The following is a 20,422-nucleotide window of genomic DNA, read 5'->3' as shown; positions in this document are numbered from 1 at the left end:
TCAAAATTTATCCCTACAATGTTTTCTTTCTTTTGTATATTATTTCGATGTCAATTGAGTATTGTGGTCTGCGTATAATATATATTATTATAGAATCTCACATCATCTTCAAGGTTTTTGTTGTGTCATTCTAATTCATTGTCGTGATTTCATCCATTACTTCCTTGATGTTATTTTTTAGTATGCTTTTAAGTTATAGTTCATATTGCTTATTAATGTGTTCTATATATCAAAGAGTAATCAAGGAAACCAAGGTTATAGCGGTAATCAAAAGAATGTAATCCAGGAACAAAGACCAGACATGGCAAACAGACATACACAACAAAGAACATAAAGTAAATAAAATTATACATACAAAGTAACAAAAGTAAATGAGCAACTCGGACTCCACTAAAAACTGGGAGCATGGACCAGGTGCACCGGTAGGGTAAGCGTCCTCTGCTTTTCTATAACCACCCGCCGAGTTGCTCATAAAAAGTCAATTCCGGGATAGAAAAACGAGGGAAGGAAAACTATGACCCGTTGAATAAATCAGTTCTCATGGTGCTGATGGATACACCATAACGATCCACGAGTTCATGATAATGACCATAAAACTTCTGTAGTGATGACTTCAATCTTGTAGCAACATAACCCTGCTCCAGAAGCCTATTTGTTATATTTGGTGTTTAAGAGAGTAATCAAGGAGACCAAGATTTTAGCGGAAATCAAAAGAATGTAGTCCAGGGACAAAGACCAGACATGGAAAACAGACAAACACAATTAAGATCATACTACAAAAATTCATACAGAGTAACAAAAGTGAATGAACAAAGACTACAATACAAATTGGGAGCATGGACGAGGTGCAACGGTAGATTAAGTGTATTTTGCTTTTCTAACGGAGTGTTCAACGTGTTATTGTCATCCTTCCAACTTTCGTCTACACTTTACTTAACTTTTATGAGCAACTCACAGTTTTTAGTGTAGTCCGATTGCTACTTTGTATGTATTATTTTGATTATTTTATGTTCTTTGTTGTGTGTATCTTCTTTGTTTGTTTGTTACCGGATTATATTATTTAGAATTCTGCTATAATCTGGGTTATGCAGACATAAACAATGTTGTTTGGTCTATGACTGCTAGTACGGCAACATATTTGTCATGTGTAATAGACAATGTTTTTACTACATCTGGGTATTCAAAATCTGATGTAGCACTGACACTCATTGACCTACTAAACATTTTCTTACGGTATAAAATTAAAGATCTCACAGACTTTACCCACTTTGACAAAATATCAATGTTTTATTGTTCTCGTTTTATCCATTTTCTTTCGTAGTTTTCCACGGCATCCATAAGAAGTTTAAAGTTATAATTCCAATTTATGGAGCGTGGTTCTTGGTACTTGGGATCTTCAAATAGGACTTTCCGGAGAGATTCGTTTTCGATGTTTGAATCTCCCGTAAGGATGGGAAAGGCCGTATTTGAACGGCGAGTATTGGTAAGAACAGTCAGGTGATTAAGCTTTTAAGTCCTTAATCTAGAGGTGATTCAATAGACTTTTATAACTGAAAATTTTGGATACAATAGTTGAAGTAAAGGAATATGAAATAATTGGTATTGATTTGTCTGTGAAGGATGGGGGAATTCGGTCGTGACGTTTTCTGTATAGTGATTAGATAGGCTCAAAAACAGAAGTGTCAACACTTGTTTTTTAAACGGAGTGTAGTAGAGAAAGTGGCATAAAAAAGAGTTTAGTTCAAATGTGATGAAGTCCAAAAGGTTTTTGTATGAAGGAGAGACCATCTTTGGAGACACCATGCATCTTAGATGATGTATAATGGCCATGGATATGACTCCTTATCCGTCTTGGATTTTTGTCAAACAAATTCATCAGATTTATGTTACTTTTGATGTTTTCATTGCACCTGTCAGGTATTGCAGTACCTAATCTGCATATCGAGTATTCCTTTCTTTCCGTACAATAACTTTTACTTAGGACTATTCTTGGATGGTATACTTCAAGAGTACGATATTTGTAGAGACAACTGAATGAAACTTTGATCGAAATGTTCAACCACTGCCGAAGATTTGATGGTATTAAATCCCAAACGATGACTGCACACTTTTATTGTTTAATCGTTTTTTGTTTCACCGACATATATTAAAGTGTATAAGCTGAATACGATTTTGTACCTGCTTATTTATTTAAAAATAATCTGGAAATTCGGTTTAGAAATGTATTGAGGTTTCCCAGAAGAAAGTCTCACTCATTCTTGTTACCGAGTAAGTTTTCGCCCAAAGCAACATGGCTGTGCACCATAAACAAAGGATGAGGTCGGTCTATCATATAGGCATAGCCTAAAATTAAAACAGGCACTCAGAAATCTACGAACTCCCACAAAAAAAACGAAAACAAACAAACAGACGTTACAACAGGTGTTCATACACTTAACTAAGTAGAAAAGTGTACAAACTGGAATATTGAAAATAAATATAGCAAAATTATTTTTTATAGGGAAATTAAACGCATGATGTATTTTGAAAAAAAAATATTTTAGATTTGTAAGACTTGGCGACAAGAAGTACATAAGATAAATTGGACTAATCAAATTTTAAAGAAAAAGTAAGGTTTTCTTTTTTTTTTTTTTTTTTTCATTTTTTTTCTTCTTTAATATTTCGTTTCTTTGTTTTGGAATTTCAAAAAATCTTCATGTTTCTTCTCATTTTGATTAAGAAGAACAGCAAATGTCAATACTTTTTTTCTCTCACTTTCTGATTTTAGATGCCATAAACCAAATCAATGAGGCGTACTTTAATATATATTTGCAGTTAAAAATACTATAATGTTTAAATATTGCTTCCTTTGATATCTCTTTGTTACCTTTGTATAAAATATTGGGAACAGTGACAAGTAGTTATCTACATTAACTGAGTTACGTAGTATTCGATACATTGGACATTTACTTGATATTGATTGCAACATTATTCTAATTGCTTGGATGTAAGTCTGGCGACATTTATTTTTATAACCAGATGTTCTTTGTATTTCCTGAAAGTTATTGAGCTTGCAGTAATAAACAAATCAATACAACTTGAGATGTAATGCGAACACAATATGTTTATTGATTTTAAGTCCTAGTAGGTTTCAGTCTTTTGTCTTTGTAGTATTTGTAATTCAGGAATTAATAGTCATACATGTACTTATTTATATCAAATGACATAATGAGAATTTTTTTTGTTTTTCATTTCTTTCGATTACAGAATAAACATGTTTTTCTTTTTTATTTTACATTTCTTAAAACTGAAACATACACATATATATTATATGTAGATGTATACAACTGTTTTAATTAAAGTGATTTTAGTAACTCGGTAAGGCGGTAAAGATAGATATTTGGCCGTCTCAGTAAATTCAATTTTATAAATACCTTAGCTTTCCGTAATAGCTTTATAGTGTTACAGGTTTTTGTAGTAAATCAATAATATTATAATCTGTCGTTTATTTAAATAAGCATTGGATTAGTGTAGATAAATAACAATTTATGTTCACCTGAAAAATGGAATGTTACAAATGTGTTTATGCCACTTAAACACCTGATAGAGATACTTACAAAAAAATGCCTTAGCAAAATAGATACCAGCTCTAAGAAAAACTTGTGTTCTTACATGCATCTAGAGCTTTCCTTTGTCAACGAGATATTACTTATTTAGCTTTGATGTCTTGACCATGTATGCTTCTGTTCTTCAATTATGATTAAGCAAGCTTAATATGTACTGTACCTGACCGACAAACTTGCATGGTCAGGGTATATGTCCTGCATTTCATATGGCCGTGGCGAAGACTGACAGGCCAAAAATGTTGGCCCAATTTTTTTAAATTGTTTACATTTTGTTTATATTTTATTTGTATGTACATGTAGTTCCTTTTTACCTTTTCAAAGTGGCCTTTTTTCGGAGAGCTCTATTATCTGTATATTGCGACAATAGCACAAACAATTTTTCAAGCCATAGAGAGTGGAGTGCCGAGTTTACTGTTAAACCCAGTATTCACCAGTATGAACCTGTCTCGAAGATATGACAGCACATTGATAAATTAATCAAAGCATGCTGAAAGCTTAAATCAGCACTGATTTTATAATTAAATAACTGAGTAAAATAAAGGCAAGACCATGCTAGAGATAAAGCTAAGCTATATGAATAAAGATGACTAAGCCAAATTAGCAAGAACTGCGAGAACGACATTTGCATAAGCTGCCATTCCAGTTATTAATGAAACTCTTGCATTGTACAATGTTTCTTTTCGAATTTTCTTCATATCTGAATGAGTGTAACTCAAATATTATCGTTTTACCTGTGATTCTTTTCTACTATATTTACCTTTCCAAAAGTATAAGAATTATTTATGCATTTAATTATATCATGTAAGTATAAAGAAGACTGTTTGGATAGTATCTTAAAAACTTATGTAGCCATTGTTCATAATCTCCTTATTCTTAATGTTGGAAGACCAGATTTCTGAAGTAAAATTTCATAGGGGCTGTTATAGACTTCGTTAATAAATCTCAAGACGTGTTCTTCATTTTTTCCAATGTTTTTTTTTATTATTTACAAAAATGTACCTCCCCACAGAAATGCCAAATAATTGAACAATGATTAAAGTTTGACATGATGAAATGATAGTAGATAATTAACCTCCCCAAATTTGTTAAATGTTTTAAAAAATTACATTTAGCTGCCTTGAAGTTCTTTTTGACAATTTCAGATACATATTTAACAAACTTAAGTTCATAGACTATTATCACACCCAGGAGTTTGATATTTAATTTCATTACTGTCTAAATTGATTTTTTTATTTCCATTTTTAGTCTTTTACGTTTGTAGTTTAATAATAAAAGACCATGTGGTAGGCAACCGAAAGCTTTCGAAAGGTCAATAAACACAGCAGCAGCGTAGAAGTTTTTATCGACTGCTTGTTTTCATTCCTCCATAACTTTGAAGAGTGCTGTATTACCAAGTCCATAAGCTGCCGGTATATGGCCCTCTAGAAAAACTATATTACCACTGGTAGTACATTGTATACTGTCAAACGGATTGGAACCAAAATTGTCACAAAACTAGATTACCATAATCATGCTGATTTGCACTCACTATCCGAAATTTCAAACATTACCGCCCTTTAAAGACGGTATTAGGGGAAAATTAACCCTTGACATTATGTACACTGATCTTGTTTGGAGGATTGGTTCCAATTTTTCGTGGTATCCGACAAGGAAGTGTTCTGTCTGCTAAACAATTCATAAATCAATTTATAATGAACTGCCGAACAGGAGCCCTATGCACTCCACGTACTAAATGATAGCTCCCCTGTGCTAGCCGATGATATTTCTCTAACTGAAGTTAAACATTTGGTTTTCTTTAACATTCATGTACATGTAAGATGTATGTAGCATATAAAGGTCATGATCACGATGCGAAATAGTAACGGACTTTTCGGAAAGTTTCTGAGTTGCCAGACTACACCGGCATGGACTTTTATAAGTGACCGCTAAAAACTAATTAAAAAGATGAAATAAAATGACGAAAATATAACAAGCCAGTAAGTTTTCATACTGGTATAATGATGAGACTCATACTATATAAATATAAACGACTTTTGAATCAGCCTAGACATTCGGCAATTTATCATTGATAATTTCCCTCTTCCCCAAACAGTTGCTTGTATACTAGTATGTTACTGATCCAAAAAGAATCCTGCTTAATTTCCACGAAATAACAATACAGAACTTCATAGAAAAGCTTTCGTCCGAAAATTTACAAAACATAATTAATAAACACAGTCTTGAACTGCGTGATGTGGTTCGACGTCATGTATATTCCACTGAGTAGATCTAGATTTACAAGATAATGAATATGTTTGACGATTCAAGAAAAAAAGGCTTTTTGTTTAATAAATGAACTTAGCCTTGATGAACATATCCTTCTACCAGCGAAGTCACTCCACTAATAATATTTCGTTTTTAAAGAAATTTAGATATTTCAGTCCTTCGATCCAAGATTTTCATTCACGATTAACAGACCAATTAACTTTTCGAGCTTTAGTACGAACCAAACCTGATATCATTACCAGAGTCTGCAGGGGTGGATCCAAGATTTTATATTAGGGGAGGCGCACATTGAAATTTCGAAAAAAAAAAGATGTCAACTTTTTCAAATATTCTTCTAAATTGGGCACAATGTAGATATCCTTTGTGGTAAAATCAGCGAGAAATTAAAGTTTTAACCTAAAACCGCCCAAATCTACCCCTGAATACCTATACTTTGCAAATTTTAGGGAGGCGCACGTCTGCCACACCTCCGCCTAAATCCACCACTGGTCTGTTACGTCAGTGCCAACTGCTCTATACAAATTATCATGTCTGACAGTGTCGTATGACATAACGCCCAGTTCCATCATTAGAACCAGAAACACTCTTTTCGTACCCGTTTCAAGAGCTTTTTCCATTTGTAGTTACGGACCAATATCTGCGCATTAAAATATCAGAACAAATTATTCGAGCAAATTAGCTTATTGTGTGGAGACGTGTCAAATCACATTCTATTTTTGTATAAAGATTTTAACTAGTAACTTTTCACATTACCAAAATCATTTGGACCCACTTGTATCTTGGTATTATTATGAAAGACGGGGAAGGAAGCCTTTCCAAGTTACCCTCGATGACTTTGTTTAATCATCCCTCCGAATACCCATCCATGAAGAAGTATACATGTAACAACCTGATTTTTCTAAGTTAAACTGTTGTCTCGCGGGTCGTTTTTCATCGTAGTTTTTAGTGAAACGATGTGATACTCGTTTCCATTATATCAAACTAGCGTTGCCAAGTTTTCTAAGATGACGTTGGAACTTTCAATTGGTGTCAACCCAGACGTCATGAATTTCTGTCAATTAGACTTTAACAATATAATAGAGAATTTGTGAAAACAATCCTGTTCTTTTTTTCTCATTCAGTGGTCATTTTGTTATGTAAAACAATGGGGCTGGGAACAGTAGCCGGAGTTCACTTTTTTTTATTTGGACAACTTACAGTGTTGACTACTTACAATGGGGTAACTATTGAATATTATTTTTTTCCGTCCATGGCTAAGTAAAAGAAAAATCCCACATTTGAAGCTAAGCATCAACTAGCCAATTTCAACATATCTCATCAAATATTTACTGAAGTATGCTAGTTCTTTTCTATCTGATCTTGAACTTTGTAATATTCAGAACTTCCAACACGTCAAACTTTCATCGTTTGCTCTACCTGAAACTGAAACCAGGATTTTATCTAAAGGTTTGAATTTCTGTCCTACTCCTCACAATGTAGATGAAGTTCAACTTGAAGATGACCTAGTCAAATTTGCTATGTCCCGCAGGCTCAAAGAACATTTTGCGAACAAATATGAAGGCCAAGATATGGACCCTGACATTTCTGACTCCGACCATGAAGAAAGTGATCTATACACTCGGAAATTCTAAAAGAAAAATCCATGGGCTCCTAAACCGAATAAATGTGGCACGCTAGAAAATGTCATTTACGAAATAAAATCAGATGTCAAACACTTATCCAACAACTACATTCCATCTTTCTTCAACATCACGCCCGATGAGAAAAAAGCAATACAGTCGTTAAAAAACCGTGACGATATAGTTATAAAACCAGCAGATTAAGGCAGTGCCATAGTAGTTATGAATAAAAGTAACTACATCTCAGAAGGAATGCGTCAACTTTCGGATGAAAGATTTTATAAAAAGCTACCCAACGACCCTACTAAATTTTTAAGTGAAAAAAATCACTTCAGAATTGAACAAAATGTTCAAGGATGGCAGCATTACTGAAGACCCGGACGTTTTTACCTTCTGCCTAAAAATCACAAAAACGATATATCCCTGGACGGCCCATAGTTTCTGCTATTGGTCACCCAAAGGAAAAAAATTCTGAATTTGTTGATTACCATCTCCGACCCCTTGTGCAAAAGCTCCCGTCATATTTAAAAGACACCACGGACTACCTGAGGAAAATGGAATCAATGAATCCTTTACCTCCCGAAACACGTCTAGTCTCCATTAATGTCACTTCACTCTATACTGATATCCCACACGATGACGGTATAGAAGCCTGCGAAAAGCTTGGGAATCACGAGATATTTTTGACCCCCTACTGACTGCCTAGTAAATGTACTCGCTTTAGTTTTTAAGTATAACAACTTCACTTTCAACGACAAACACTACCTTAAAATCAATGGTACAGCTATGGGAATTAAAATGGCTCCTTTGTTTGCTAACGTCATCGTGGGTAAATAAGAAAATCAAATAAATAATCTTTATCGAAACCCCTCTCTTGGTTTCGATTCATCGATGATGTTGACATGAAATGGACTTAGTCGAAACAAAATTTAGACAATTTTATCACACATGCCAACAATGTTCATCCATCAATCAAATTCACCCATGAAATTTCTGACACTAAAATCACATTTTTGGATACTATTACGTTTGTAAAAGACGGGGAAATGTCAATGGATCTTCAAAGAAAACCTACTTATAGTCACCAATACTTATCTCCCAGTAGTTGTCATCCAAAACATTGTACCATAAGCATACCATACAGCCAGGCACTTCGAATTCGGCGCATTTGCTCATCTGAAGATGCTAACAACATCAGCCGTAAAGATTTCCTCGAGTACAAACACAAACAAAGGACAAAAGGGTTCCTTTGGTGCTTACATACTATCCAGCCTTTGGGAAAATCTCGCAGCTACTGCATTCAAATTGGAAAGACATTCAAAAACATCCTAAGCTTTCCAAGCTCTTTCCTGGGGCCCCGGTCCTGGCATTCCGTAGACCTAGGAGCCTAAGAAATGCCCTAGTAAGAGCAAATACTTCATCTCAGCCCAAACAAAATACAACGGGCCAGTGTCGACCATATGGAGATAAAAGATTTAAGACCTGTACCCAGATACTACACACCAAAACGTTTAAATGCTACTGCATTGGAAAGGAATTTGCCATTTTTTGCGACGTGACTTGCATAATCGAAAATATCACATACCTTCTCCAGTGCCGATGTGGTATGCAGTACGTTGGCGAAACAGAACAACCTTTCAACATGCGTATGAATGGTCATCACAGTGACTACAAATGCAAACCAGACCTCTCTCTATGTCGCCATCCAGGAGGATCTCCACAACATTGTTGTAACGATCATAGAACGTAAAAAAAAACTGGTCAAAATGTAAAAGAGTGTCTCGGGAAAGCTTTTGGATGAACAAATTTCAAAAAACTTCTCCAGATGGAATAAACAAGACAAAATAATCAATTTTTAGGTCTTGGTCTAAGGCTGGTACAGCACTACATGTATACATCAATACGCCGTACTAACATATTTTGATATTTTTTAATTGTTTTCCACAGTTAATTGTTATTTTCATTCAGGCTCCTTATCATTTGCTTATGTGTGCCCTTGATAAAGGTACAATCACTCACATCGTACGTGATTCAGCATCTGAATCTGTTTTGATCTTGAACTTTATGAGTTTTATGCTGAAGAAGGATATCAGTTATGCCATAGATGTCACAGCGGTACGAGTTCGAATCCCATTCTTCCCTTAGAATTCGAAATATTGTTATGAGCAAATCGAACTAATTGTGATAAGTAAACACCATATGATGGTGATTAGGAGACGTCACTAAATTTTAGTATTGGGTTTTCATTATCAAAATGAATACTAAGATCAAGAAATGGATATTCTTTATTAATGTTTGACAATAAGATGGATAGTGTAAACTATCTGCAAATTTGATGATAATTTTGATGTACCAAAAGACATTAAGGCATTGCCTCGGGGTTTAATAATGAAAAGAGAAGAATTACACTTGATATTCGGATATTTTAAATCGGTTATCCATTTGTATTTCGCTTGTTAAGTGTTCTCAAGATTATATCTAAAAATGATTAACCCCAAGCTGCAACTGCAATGAAGGAAACAAATACATAATATCTATTAAATCAATATATAAAATACTGTTATAATGTATGGAAGTGAAGGTTACAACCTAGATTTATCCAAACTTTTCGTTAGAAACGCTTGAACCAAGACAACAACACTGTGGTAACAGCTGTCCCGTTGTTGGAATTTTTTTTTCAAAAGACCCATGCGAGCTTGCCATCAAAATAAAAGATAATTTCGTATTCCCTTTTTAAGCAACAACTGGCCCCCAGAGGCCTGAATCGCTCAACTGGTTAAGTTTTATCGTTCAAGGGCAATAACTCTGCAAGGTGCTTTCCAACCATTTTGACTAAAGAACACTTTTGTACGACTTATCATAAGGCTCATTTTATCAATTGAAAATTTCTATTTATTATAGTTTTCAAGATAATGGCTGAAAACTGTAAAAGAAAAATGTCATTTTTCATCTTGCAGGCGAAATATCTATTACAAAGAGACGCAAGACAACCTTGATCCCTGACGAAGTTTGAGGGCTTTATAATAGGGATCATTTTATCAATTGAAAGAGTTTGGCTAAACCTAACGGTTTTTTGGAGATATCTGTCAAAAACTACTCTCTGACCCCTATTTTTTAGTAACGGCCGCCATGTTTTTCAACGGATCAAAACTCCCCCATCAGTTCTATGCAGGATACTCAAATAAACATTTATACCACGTTTGGTTCTAATTGGTCCCGTTGTGTCAAAGGAGAAAACTCTTGAAAGAAATAACATTAAAGAGTAATCAAGGGGACCAAGGTTATAGCGGTAACCAAAAGAATGTAATCCAGGGACAAAGACCATACATGGAAAATAGACATACACAACAAAGAACACAAAGTAACTAAAATCATACATACAAAGTAGCAAAAGCAGATGAGCAACTCGGACTCTGCTGGAATTGTTAATCGACAACATATTTGTCCAGTGTGGTAGACGTGTTTTTCAACAAATGGTCGGCATTCCAATGGGAACAAATTGTACTCCTTTACTTGCTGACCTATTCCTTCAGTCTTATGACGCTGACTTTATAGCTGATCTGATTAGAAAGACAGAATATCATTTGGCTAGATCCTTCAATCTCAGTTTCCGCTATATAGATGATGTATTATCTGTAAACAATCCTAATTTCGGAGATTTGATACATCGCATCTACCCCAACAGAACTTGAGATAAAAGATACTACAGCCACTGTGAAGTCAGCCTCATATCTTGACCTACACCTAGAAATCGATGGTCAAGGAAAACTATTGACCAAACTTTACGACAAACGTGATGACTTTTCATTCTGAATTGTCAACTTTCCTTTCATCTGTGGCAACATCCCTTCGTCACCTGCGTATGGAGTGTTCATATCACAACTCGTATGTTATGCCAGAGCTTGTCGTAACTACGCAGACTTTTTGTATCGCGCTAGAACTCTAACAAATAAGCTTCTGGAACAGGGTTATGTTGCAACAAGATTGAAATCATCACTACAGAAGTTTTATGGTCGTCATCATGAATTCGTGGATCGTTATGGTGTATCCATCTGCACTAAGAAAACTGATTTATTCAACGGGTCATAGTTTTCCTTTCCTCGTTTGTCTTCCCGGAGTGACTTGACGTTTTATGAGCAACTCGGCGGATGTTTCTAGAAAAGCAGAGGACGCTTACCCTCCCGGTACATCTGGTCCATGCTCCCAGTTTTTAGTGGAGTCCGAGTTGCTCAATTGCTTTTGTTACTTTGTATGTATGTTTTAGTTACTTTATGTTCTTTGTTGTGTATATCTGTTTTCCATGTCTGGTCTCTGTCCCTGGTTTACATTCTTTTGATTACAGCTATAACATTGGTTCCCTTGATTACTCTTTTAACTGTCATTTTGTGTCTACAGTGTATGTCCTAGATCTTTTCTTAATAATTCAAGATTTCATCACTGCGTTCGCCACGGGTATACCCTGTATGTATATGTATATGACACGCCCATATATATCGACACACGCTTTATGACAATAAACACACGTTCTTTTTTTGTTTTTGTTGTTTTTTTTGTTTTTTGTTTTTGTTTTTTGTTTTTTGTTTTTTTGTTTTTGTTTTTGTTTTTCTTAAATTAAATCCAGCTAATCCGTTCATTTTTTAGGTATTACTAAAATGAATGTTATATCTCAGTCCAGTTATAACATCTAGATGAACTGTCCTATACTACCAGACATCGTGTACTAAGTAATAACCCTAAATTAATCCTAAGAGGCGGATTGTCCCAGCGAGCGAAAGCTATATAACCTAGCTGGCCGAGTGGTCGAAGCCGCTCGACTTTGTGCAGGAGGTGTTGCCATAGATGTCACAGCGATACGAGTTCGAGTCCCGCGGAGGGAACGACCAAAAAGTATTTTCCAGATCCTTATATATATATATATATTTATATATATATATATATATATAAGTTCTAACATCGTTGTGAATTTTTCAGATCCTTTATATATATATATACGTCTCAGAATGTGATGGCTCCATTCGCTACACTGCTCCATCGGATCATATTGATACAGGGAAGATATGTAAACGTATAGAACGGTTTGAAAAATTCCCAACGATGTTAGAACTGTCAAATTTGCGATGCAAATTTTTGGTCGCTCCCTCCGCAGGACTCGAACTCGTAGCTCTATGGCAACACCGCCTGCACAAAGTCCAGCGCCCTAGACCACTCGGCCAGCTACGTTATATAAAAAGATAACTTTCGCTGGCCGAGTCATACCTCATAGGATGAGGTCCGTCCATCATAGGCATAGCCTAAAATCATTATTATACAGATAGCAGTGACTTACTGACTCTATGTAACTATAATAAATAGGATTATCAATTGATATCGTAAATAACCAAAATATGGTAACTCGTGCCAAGAACAATTCTTCCCGCACATTACATATAGACGTTTTCCCGCACTCGTGATCATATTTTGTTTATTCCCTCTTTTAAAACCGTACCGATCATGTATATCCCACAAGTTGCACGTCTGACAAAATTAATTGGTTTTATGTGCTGGAGTTTAAATGATAGTAAACAGTAAGACTAACAATAAATCTTGCCTTTTATTTTCAAATAAACCAATAGATGCAAAATAATTAATAAACAACAAAACAGCGACATAAATTACATCTAAAGAAATCCCTTTCAAACCACACCTTAGTTTGATTTAGACATGTACTTTTATACAGTATTTGAATGTATCAAATAATGTGTACATTACAGTGTACTAGCTGAAACGTACATATAGAGAAACTGTAACATGGGGAAAAAAGCCCAATAAGTTATTTGTGGATTAAATCAACAGAAAAGCACAATACATCCCGTGTGGTAATTTCATTTAATAAGGCTTAGACACTTTCCTGTTTATGGGTAAAAAAACAAACATAAACTTTTAAAAAGTCGAAAATTTCTGATTTTTTTACAAAAAAATTTAAAAAGTACACAAACAGAAACATTGAAAAATAATATTAGCCAAATCATTTTTATAACGAAATTTAACGCATGATGAATTTTAAACGCATATCGTACATTTGCAAAACTTAGTGACGAGAATTAGATAAGGTAAATTGTACTCATCAGATTTAAAAAGAAAGAGTAAGTTTTTGATTTCAAATTGTTTCCTATTTAACATTTTCATTTATTTGTTTTAGAATTTCAAAAATCTTCATGCTTCTTCTCATTTTCATGAAGAAAAACATCAAATATCAATACTTTTTTCTCTAACTCTTTTGATTTTACTTGCCATAAACCAAATCAATGAGGCGTAAATTAAAAATATTTTGCGGTTAAAAAGTACTATAATGTTGAAATAATTGCTTCCTTCGATATCACTTTGTTACCCGTATACAAAATGTTGGAAAAAGTGACAAGTAGTTATCTACATTGATTCGAGTTATGTCGTATTCGATACTTTGAACATTTACTTGATATTTGATTGCAAAATTACGCTAATTGCTTGAATGTAAGTCTGGCGACATTAATTTTTTTAACCAGATGTTCTTAGTGTTTTCCGAAAGAAAGTTATTGTGCTTGCAGTGATAAGCAAATCAGTACAAATTGAGATATTAAATTAGCACAATATGTTATGGATTGATATTCGTAGTAAGTTTCAGTCTTCTTTAGTATTGTTTAATTCTGGAGTAAATAGTCACACATGTACTAACTTATATCAAATTATATAATGCTGCCATGAGATATATGTGCATTGAATAACGATTTTTTAAGGTTATTCGGAGATTGTTTTTTATTTGCTTCGATTAAAGAATCAACAGTTTTTTCTTTTTAATTTTATATTACTTTAAACTAAAACATACACATACATATCATATGTAGATGTATACAACTATTCTCGTTGAAGTATTTTTTTTAGGCAGTAAATAGATATTTTGCCGTATCAGTAAAATCAATTTAATAAATACTTTAGCTTTTCATAATATCTTCATAGTGTTACAGTATTTGTATTTAATCAAAAATATTATAATCTCTCGTTTGTAAACATAAGCACAAAATTAGTGAAGTTTACAATTTATGTTCACCTGAAACATGATATGTTACAAATGTATTTATGCCACTTAAACACCTCGTAGAGATATTTACAAAAAAGGTGCCTTAGTAAAATAAATATCAGCCCTAAGAAAAACTCGTGTTCTTACATGCATCTAGTGCTGTCCTTTGTCAACGAGATATTACTTATATAGCTTTGATTTCCTGACAATGTTTGCTTCTGTTCTTCAATTATGATTAAGGATTACGCTAACGAAAAAAGAAAGCTTTATTTCAGTATATTCTTTGTTTAATTTGACAGGTGTAATTATGTAGCAAGACAAGAACCTCGAAAGGTACTAAAAAGGATATAAAAAACAAACATAAGATCTTCCAAGAAAAAAAATTAATATCGGAAAAAATATATAAAGTTTCTATGATCTCATTTTGACCTTTTACTTTCCTATATTTGTAGCATAACCAAGGAGATATATTACAATAAGGAATGAACATATGCTGTATATTTTTCTATTGAATAAATTTCACTATAGGAATTTAAAACAGGACTAGGGCTGGAGCTTGTACATATGAATTAAGTGTCCATGTAACTCCGACAAAATAATACAAAAAATATGTATGATTAAATGACACAGCAAAATATCCAAACTTTAACTACAAAACGGTCGATTTAATGTAAAGCTACAGCACGGAAAGGATTTTGCCATCAATCGCAACGTGACTTGGAAAACCGAAAACACCATATATCTTATCCAGTGCCGATGTGGGATGCAGTACATTGGCGAAACAGAACAAATTTTCAACAGGCGTATGAATGGTCATTACAGTGACTACAAATGCAAACCAGTCCTCACCCTAAATCGACATCTTAGATCCACCGGACACACCCCGGAGGATTTCCACAACATTGTTGTAAGGATCATAGAACGTAATAAAAACTGGTCAAAATGTAAACGAGTGTCTCACAAAAGCGTTTGGATGAAAAAAGTACAAACAACTTCTCCAGATGGAACAAACGAGAAAAATAATCCATTTTTAGGTCTTGGTCAAAGGCTGGTACAGCACTACATGCTATACATCAATACGCTGTATAACTTTATTTTGACTATTTTTTTAAATGTTTTCCACAGTTAATTTTTATTTTTAATTTTGATAAAAAGACCCCCATTCGTTATTTTCATTCAGGCTCCTTATCATTTGCTTATGTGTGCCTTTGATAAAGATACAATCACGCACAGCGTATGTGATTCAGCTTCTGAATCTGTTTTGAAGAAATTACAAACAACCTCTCCAGATGGAATAAACGAGAAACAATAATCCATTTTTAGGTCTTAGTCTAAGGCTGGTACAACACTACATGCTACACATCAATACGCCGTACAACTATATTTTGACTACTTTTTTTATTTGTTTTCCAGTTATTTTTTATTTTTAATTTTGATAAGAAGACCCCCTTCGTTATTTTCATTCAGGCTCCTTATCATTTGCTTATGTGAGCCTTTTTTAAAGGTACAATCACCCACAGCGTGTGTGATTCAGCTTCCGAATCTGTTTTGATCTTGAACTTTATGAGTTTTATGCTTTTAAACGTTGTATGAGTTTTCTGCTCATAAAGTTTTATGCTGAATAAGGATATCAGTTAGCCGAAATATTCAATGTAAATTTTACCATCTTCTGGTGATGTTTAACATATTTAGACGTTTATGTATGTATGCATCCTTGTATACTGTGTTGATCCTCGCCGTGCATGCTATGTATTTACGTAGTAATGCACTAGCAAGTAAGATGGTGGAGTTGCCTCACCCCATTAGACTTCTTATATTATATATTTTGTGTGGCTGTATTTCTATATTGTTTCAGATCATCTACTGTCTTACTCGATACCATCAGAGGTTGTCCTATTAAGTTACATCATGTGCTACTCTTCGCGCGCTATATTCACTTACGAGGAGGTATAACTCGGTTAACTAAAGCTTTATTTTTATATAGCCTAGTTGGCCGAGTGGTCTAGAGCGTTGGCCTTCGTGCAGGCGGTGATGCCATTCATGTCAGAGAAGAGAAGGGGTTCGAATCCCGCTGTGGGAGCGACCAAAATTGACTTGATTAAATATATGTAAGAATCCTTGTATTAACATACTATGTTGATCCTCGCCGTGCATGCTATGTATTTACGTAGTAATTTACTGGCAAGTAAGATGGTAGAGTTGCCTCACTATATTAGACTTCTAATATATATATATATATATATAAAGGTCTGAAAAATTCCCAACGATGTTAGAACTCGAACTCGTACCGCTGTGACATCTATGGCAACACCGCCTGCACAAAGTCCAGCGCCCTCGACCACTTGGCCAGCTAGACTATATAACAATATAGTTTTCACTGGCCGGGTCATTCCTCCTCGTAGGATTAATATAGGGCTGTAACTAAGGCAGTACGGGACAGCTCATTTAGATGTTATTATGTAGGATAGAGGATCAAATTAATGATGGATGTCACAACAAATCAATATTATACAAACGTCTCAGAATGTGACGACTATATTCGCTTAACTGCTCCATCGAATCAAATTAATATCGGGAAGATAATTTAAACGTATAGAAAGGTCTGAAATATTATATATATATGCAAACATATTGTATTCAACACCTTCATCGCAAAAGACTCCCACTTAATATTGAATTAAATCAAAGTAAATGAAATGAAAAAAAAAAAAAACACTTTTTAATTAATACCATAAAGCACGAGATAACAATTTTTGTAAAGAAGACAAATAAAAATAAGTAATGTGAACATCTTCAAAAAATTCAAACAACTACATGCCATCAAAAATTTTAAATTGAAATGAGAATGTACAATGATATGTATATACATTAGTCGAAATAATAAAATAATATCGGTATAATATACAACCGACGGAAGCAAATTATTATGAGCAAATATTGAAATTACATCGTATTTAAGTTTGCTGGCTTGTTGTAAGAAGTTTCATATGTATACAATAAATAGGATTCACATTACCATGCAAATATGCACGCACGGAAATCTCTGAATTAAAGATAACATTCATTTTTATTAAAAGCAAAACTGGCCTTTTATAGAATGTTATATTCAGATGTTACTGCAGCAACTCCAAATAAACTACCGATTATAGATTCTAAAATGAACTGATTGTCTCCAATAGTTCTTTCGAATTTTTCAGGATTTTTTCGAATTTTGTTAAACAATCCTAATTTCGGGGATTTTATACATCACATCTACCCAAACGAACTTCAGATAAAGGATACTATAGAGACTGTAAGGTCAGCCTCATATTTCGATCTACACTTAGAATTCGATAGTAATGGAAAACTATTGACTTTACGACAAACGTGATGACTTTTCATTCAAAATTGTTAACTTTCTTTTCATCCGTTCAGCACCTGCGTATGGAGTGCTCATATCACAACTCATACATTAGGTCAGAGCTTGCCGAAACTACGCAGACTTTTTGTATCGTGCTAGAACTCTAACAAATAGGCTTCTGGAACAGGGTTATGTTGCTACAAGATTGAAGTCATCACTACAGACGTTTTATGGTCGTCATCATGAACTCATGGATCATTATGGTGTATCCATCAGCACCATGAAAACTGATTTATTCCACGAGTCACCTTGCCCTACCAGTGCATCTGGTCCATGCTCCTAGTTTTTAGTGGAGGTCGAATTGGTCATTTGCTTATGTTACTTCGTATGTATGATTTTAGTTACTTTATTGTATTTGTTGTGTATGTCTGTTTTCCATGCCGGGTCTTTGTCCCTGGATTGCATTCTTTTGTTTACCGCTAAAACCTTGGTTCCCCTTATTACTCTTTCAGGATATTGACTGAAAACAGTAAAAAAAACAGGAACCTTAATACATAAACGTTATTGTTCACCTGACAGGGCATTAACTATAATAAGAAGTCAGCGGTCAGCTTTGATCCAATATAGATATCTTCAAATTGAAAAACGAATGCCCAAATAATTTTCCAATAGTTTTTGAGATTTAAGTAGAAATTGGTGACTCTACCATAGTGGTATAGAAAGAATATTAATTTAACCATACAACAGAGTAAGCAAAGACAGCACCAACTATCGAGTGCATTAAAATATATCAATAGAGATTATTGTCTTCTACATGTATATCTTGAATCCTTCAGTATTAGTTTATCATTTTGGAAAATGTAGTATATGAAATTAAAGAGGGGTAATTTTCCCTAAAATGTATTATCGTACCTTATGTCATAAAGTTTGTCTTAAAACATTCATAGATAGTTAAAAAAAAATCTTGTAATACCATCTTAAACCAAATTACTCATATTTCTATACTTAGAACAATGCAATTGTATTATGCCAATATTTGTGAGACATCCATATGGTAATTTCGAAATAAATAACTTACTTGGAATGTAAAAAAGTTCAAATTACTCGGTTTCAAATTAATCATAATAAATATAAATTTATATTTTATAATTTCTATGAAAATAATGGCAGGATTTCTTTTTCATAATTTTATCTAAGTACAAATTGAAGACTGTCTTCTCTTTTTGAAGATTGATTGCATGGCCGTTACTAAGGGCTTAAGTTAGAGGAGGCGCCAATTTAGGCCCCTAGAAATGGGGGGTGGGGGGGGGCAAAACCCTCATCCGATGTTTTATTATTGCTATGGCATAAAATTCTTGAATTGATGTAAGAGTAATCAAGGGATCCAAGGTTATAGCGGTATTCAAACAATGTAATCCAAGAATGTAAATATCTTGAAAAATAAATTACAAAACTGTATTAGTTTTTTTTAAATGTAATATATGTATGATACTATTCCACATTTTCTTTCTCTATTCTAAATTTCTGCATTATTGACCAGAGTTTCCTTTACAAAATACACGCATTTTTAATAATCTGATATATATAATTTTTTTTTTTTTTTGCTTTTCTTGATCATCCACAATTCCTAATCCTGTTTTCAATACAGCATGTCCTTGCAAATCAATACTTGAGAAGGGGTTGTCAATCTTTGTCCTTGATCTCTGATCCAGCAATTCTGCTGCATTTTGAGTCAAGACGTGGTCCTCTATGGGAGTTATTGCAGTTTTTTAGGGGTTTTTTTTACACAACAAATGTGTTGTAAACATGGCATGTCCCATGTCTTGAGATACCAAGGAAGGGCTGATTTTTCTGGGATATGGATGGGTTACTCTGTTTTGAAGGGGCTTCGGAAGACTTCATATACATAGCCTTCTTGTATATTTCATTTACCACTTTTTGCCATGGTTGTTGATGTTCATTTCGCAAGTCTCGGAAGGACTCATCATAATAATGGAAAGCGTAGTTTTAGCGTGACTCAACTATTCTCCGAATGATACTTGAGTTAATTTTAGGCTTCCATTGGAAATGGAATTTTTAAATATATTGCCATAAAAATAAAAAAAAAAATAAATGTAAAAGGCCTCAGTCCAATCCAAGAAGGACAGTGATTCTTTTGACTTAAATTAATTCAAACGATTTTGTACAGAAAATTGACCTAGTGTCACTGTTACAGCCCAAGAATCATTCTCAAGTGAAGATAAATAATTAAAATCACCACACCACATTCTATAGGTCTAGGTTCTCGGTAACAATGATAGCTTTAAGGCAAATGTTGTTTTACAGGCGCGGATCCAAGGACTGGCGAGTCGGGCGAACGCCCCCTACATTTGTAGAAAAGTTTCACCCTTTAATATTGTTTGTCTTGCTTTGCACGGCGTTTGATTCAATTAACGCCTCCATCCTCACCCCCCCCCAACTTCGCCCGAAACTTGAATCCTAGATCCGATCCTGGCTTACATTACACTCTGTTATAATAAACTACAACACGAGGTCCATCACCTCGAGGGAAAATTTCACC

The 20,422-nt window shown here is 34.1% G+C and overlaps 1 long non-coding RNA gene across 1 annotated transcript; it reads left to right on the top strand.

Moving 5' to 3' along the window:
- Positions 1-13,623: 13,623 nt before the first annotated feature.
- On the top strand, positions 13,624-19,320 carry LOC148604024 (uncharacterized). The gene is made up of 2 exons (XR_015916259.1): positions 13,624-14,118; positions 14,975-19,320. It is a non-coding gene; the product is annotated as an uncharacterized LOC148604024 (long non-coding RNA).
- The last annotated feature ends 1,102 nt before the right edge of the window (positions 19,321-20,422 follow it).

Source organism: Perna viridis, chromosome 11 (assembly GCF_037379345.1).
Source record: "Perna viridis isolate PV_CMFRI_1.1 ecotype Kerala chromosome 11, ASM3737934v1, whole genome shotgun sequence".
Lineage (NCBI taxonomy): Eukaryota > Metazoa > Mollusca > Bivalvia > Mytilida > Mytilidae > Perna > Perna viridis.
Note: the sequence above shows the minus strand (reverse complement) of the source record. Positions and strands in the feature narration are given on the sequence as shown.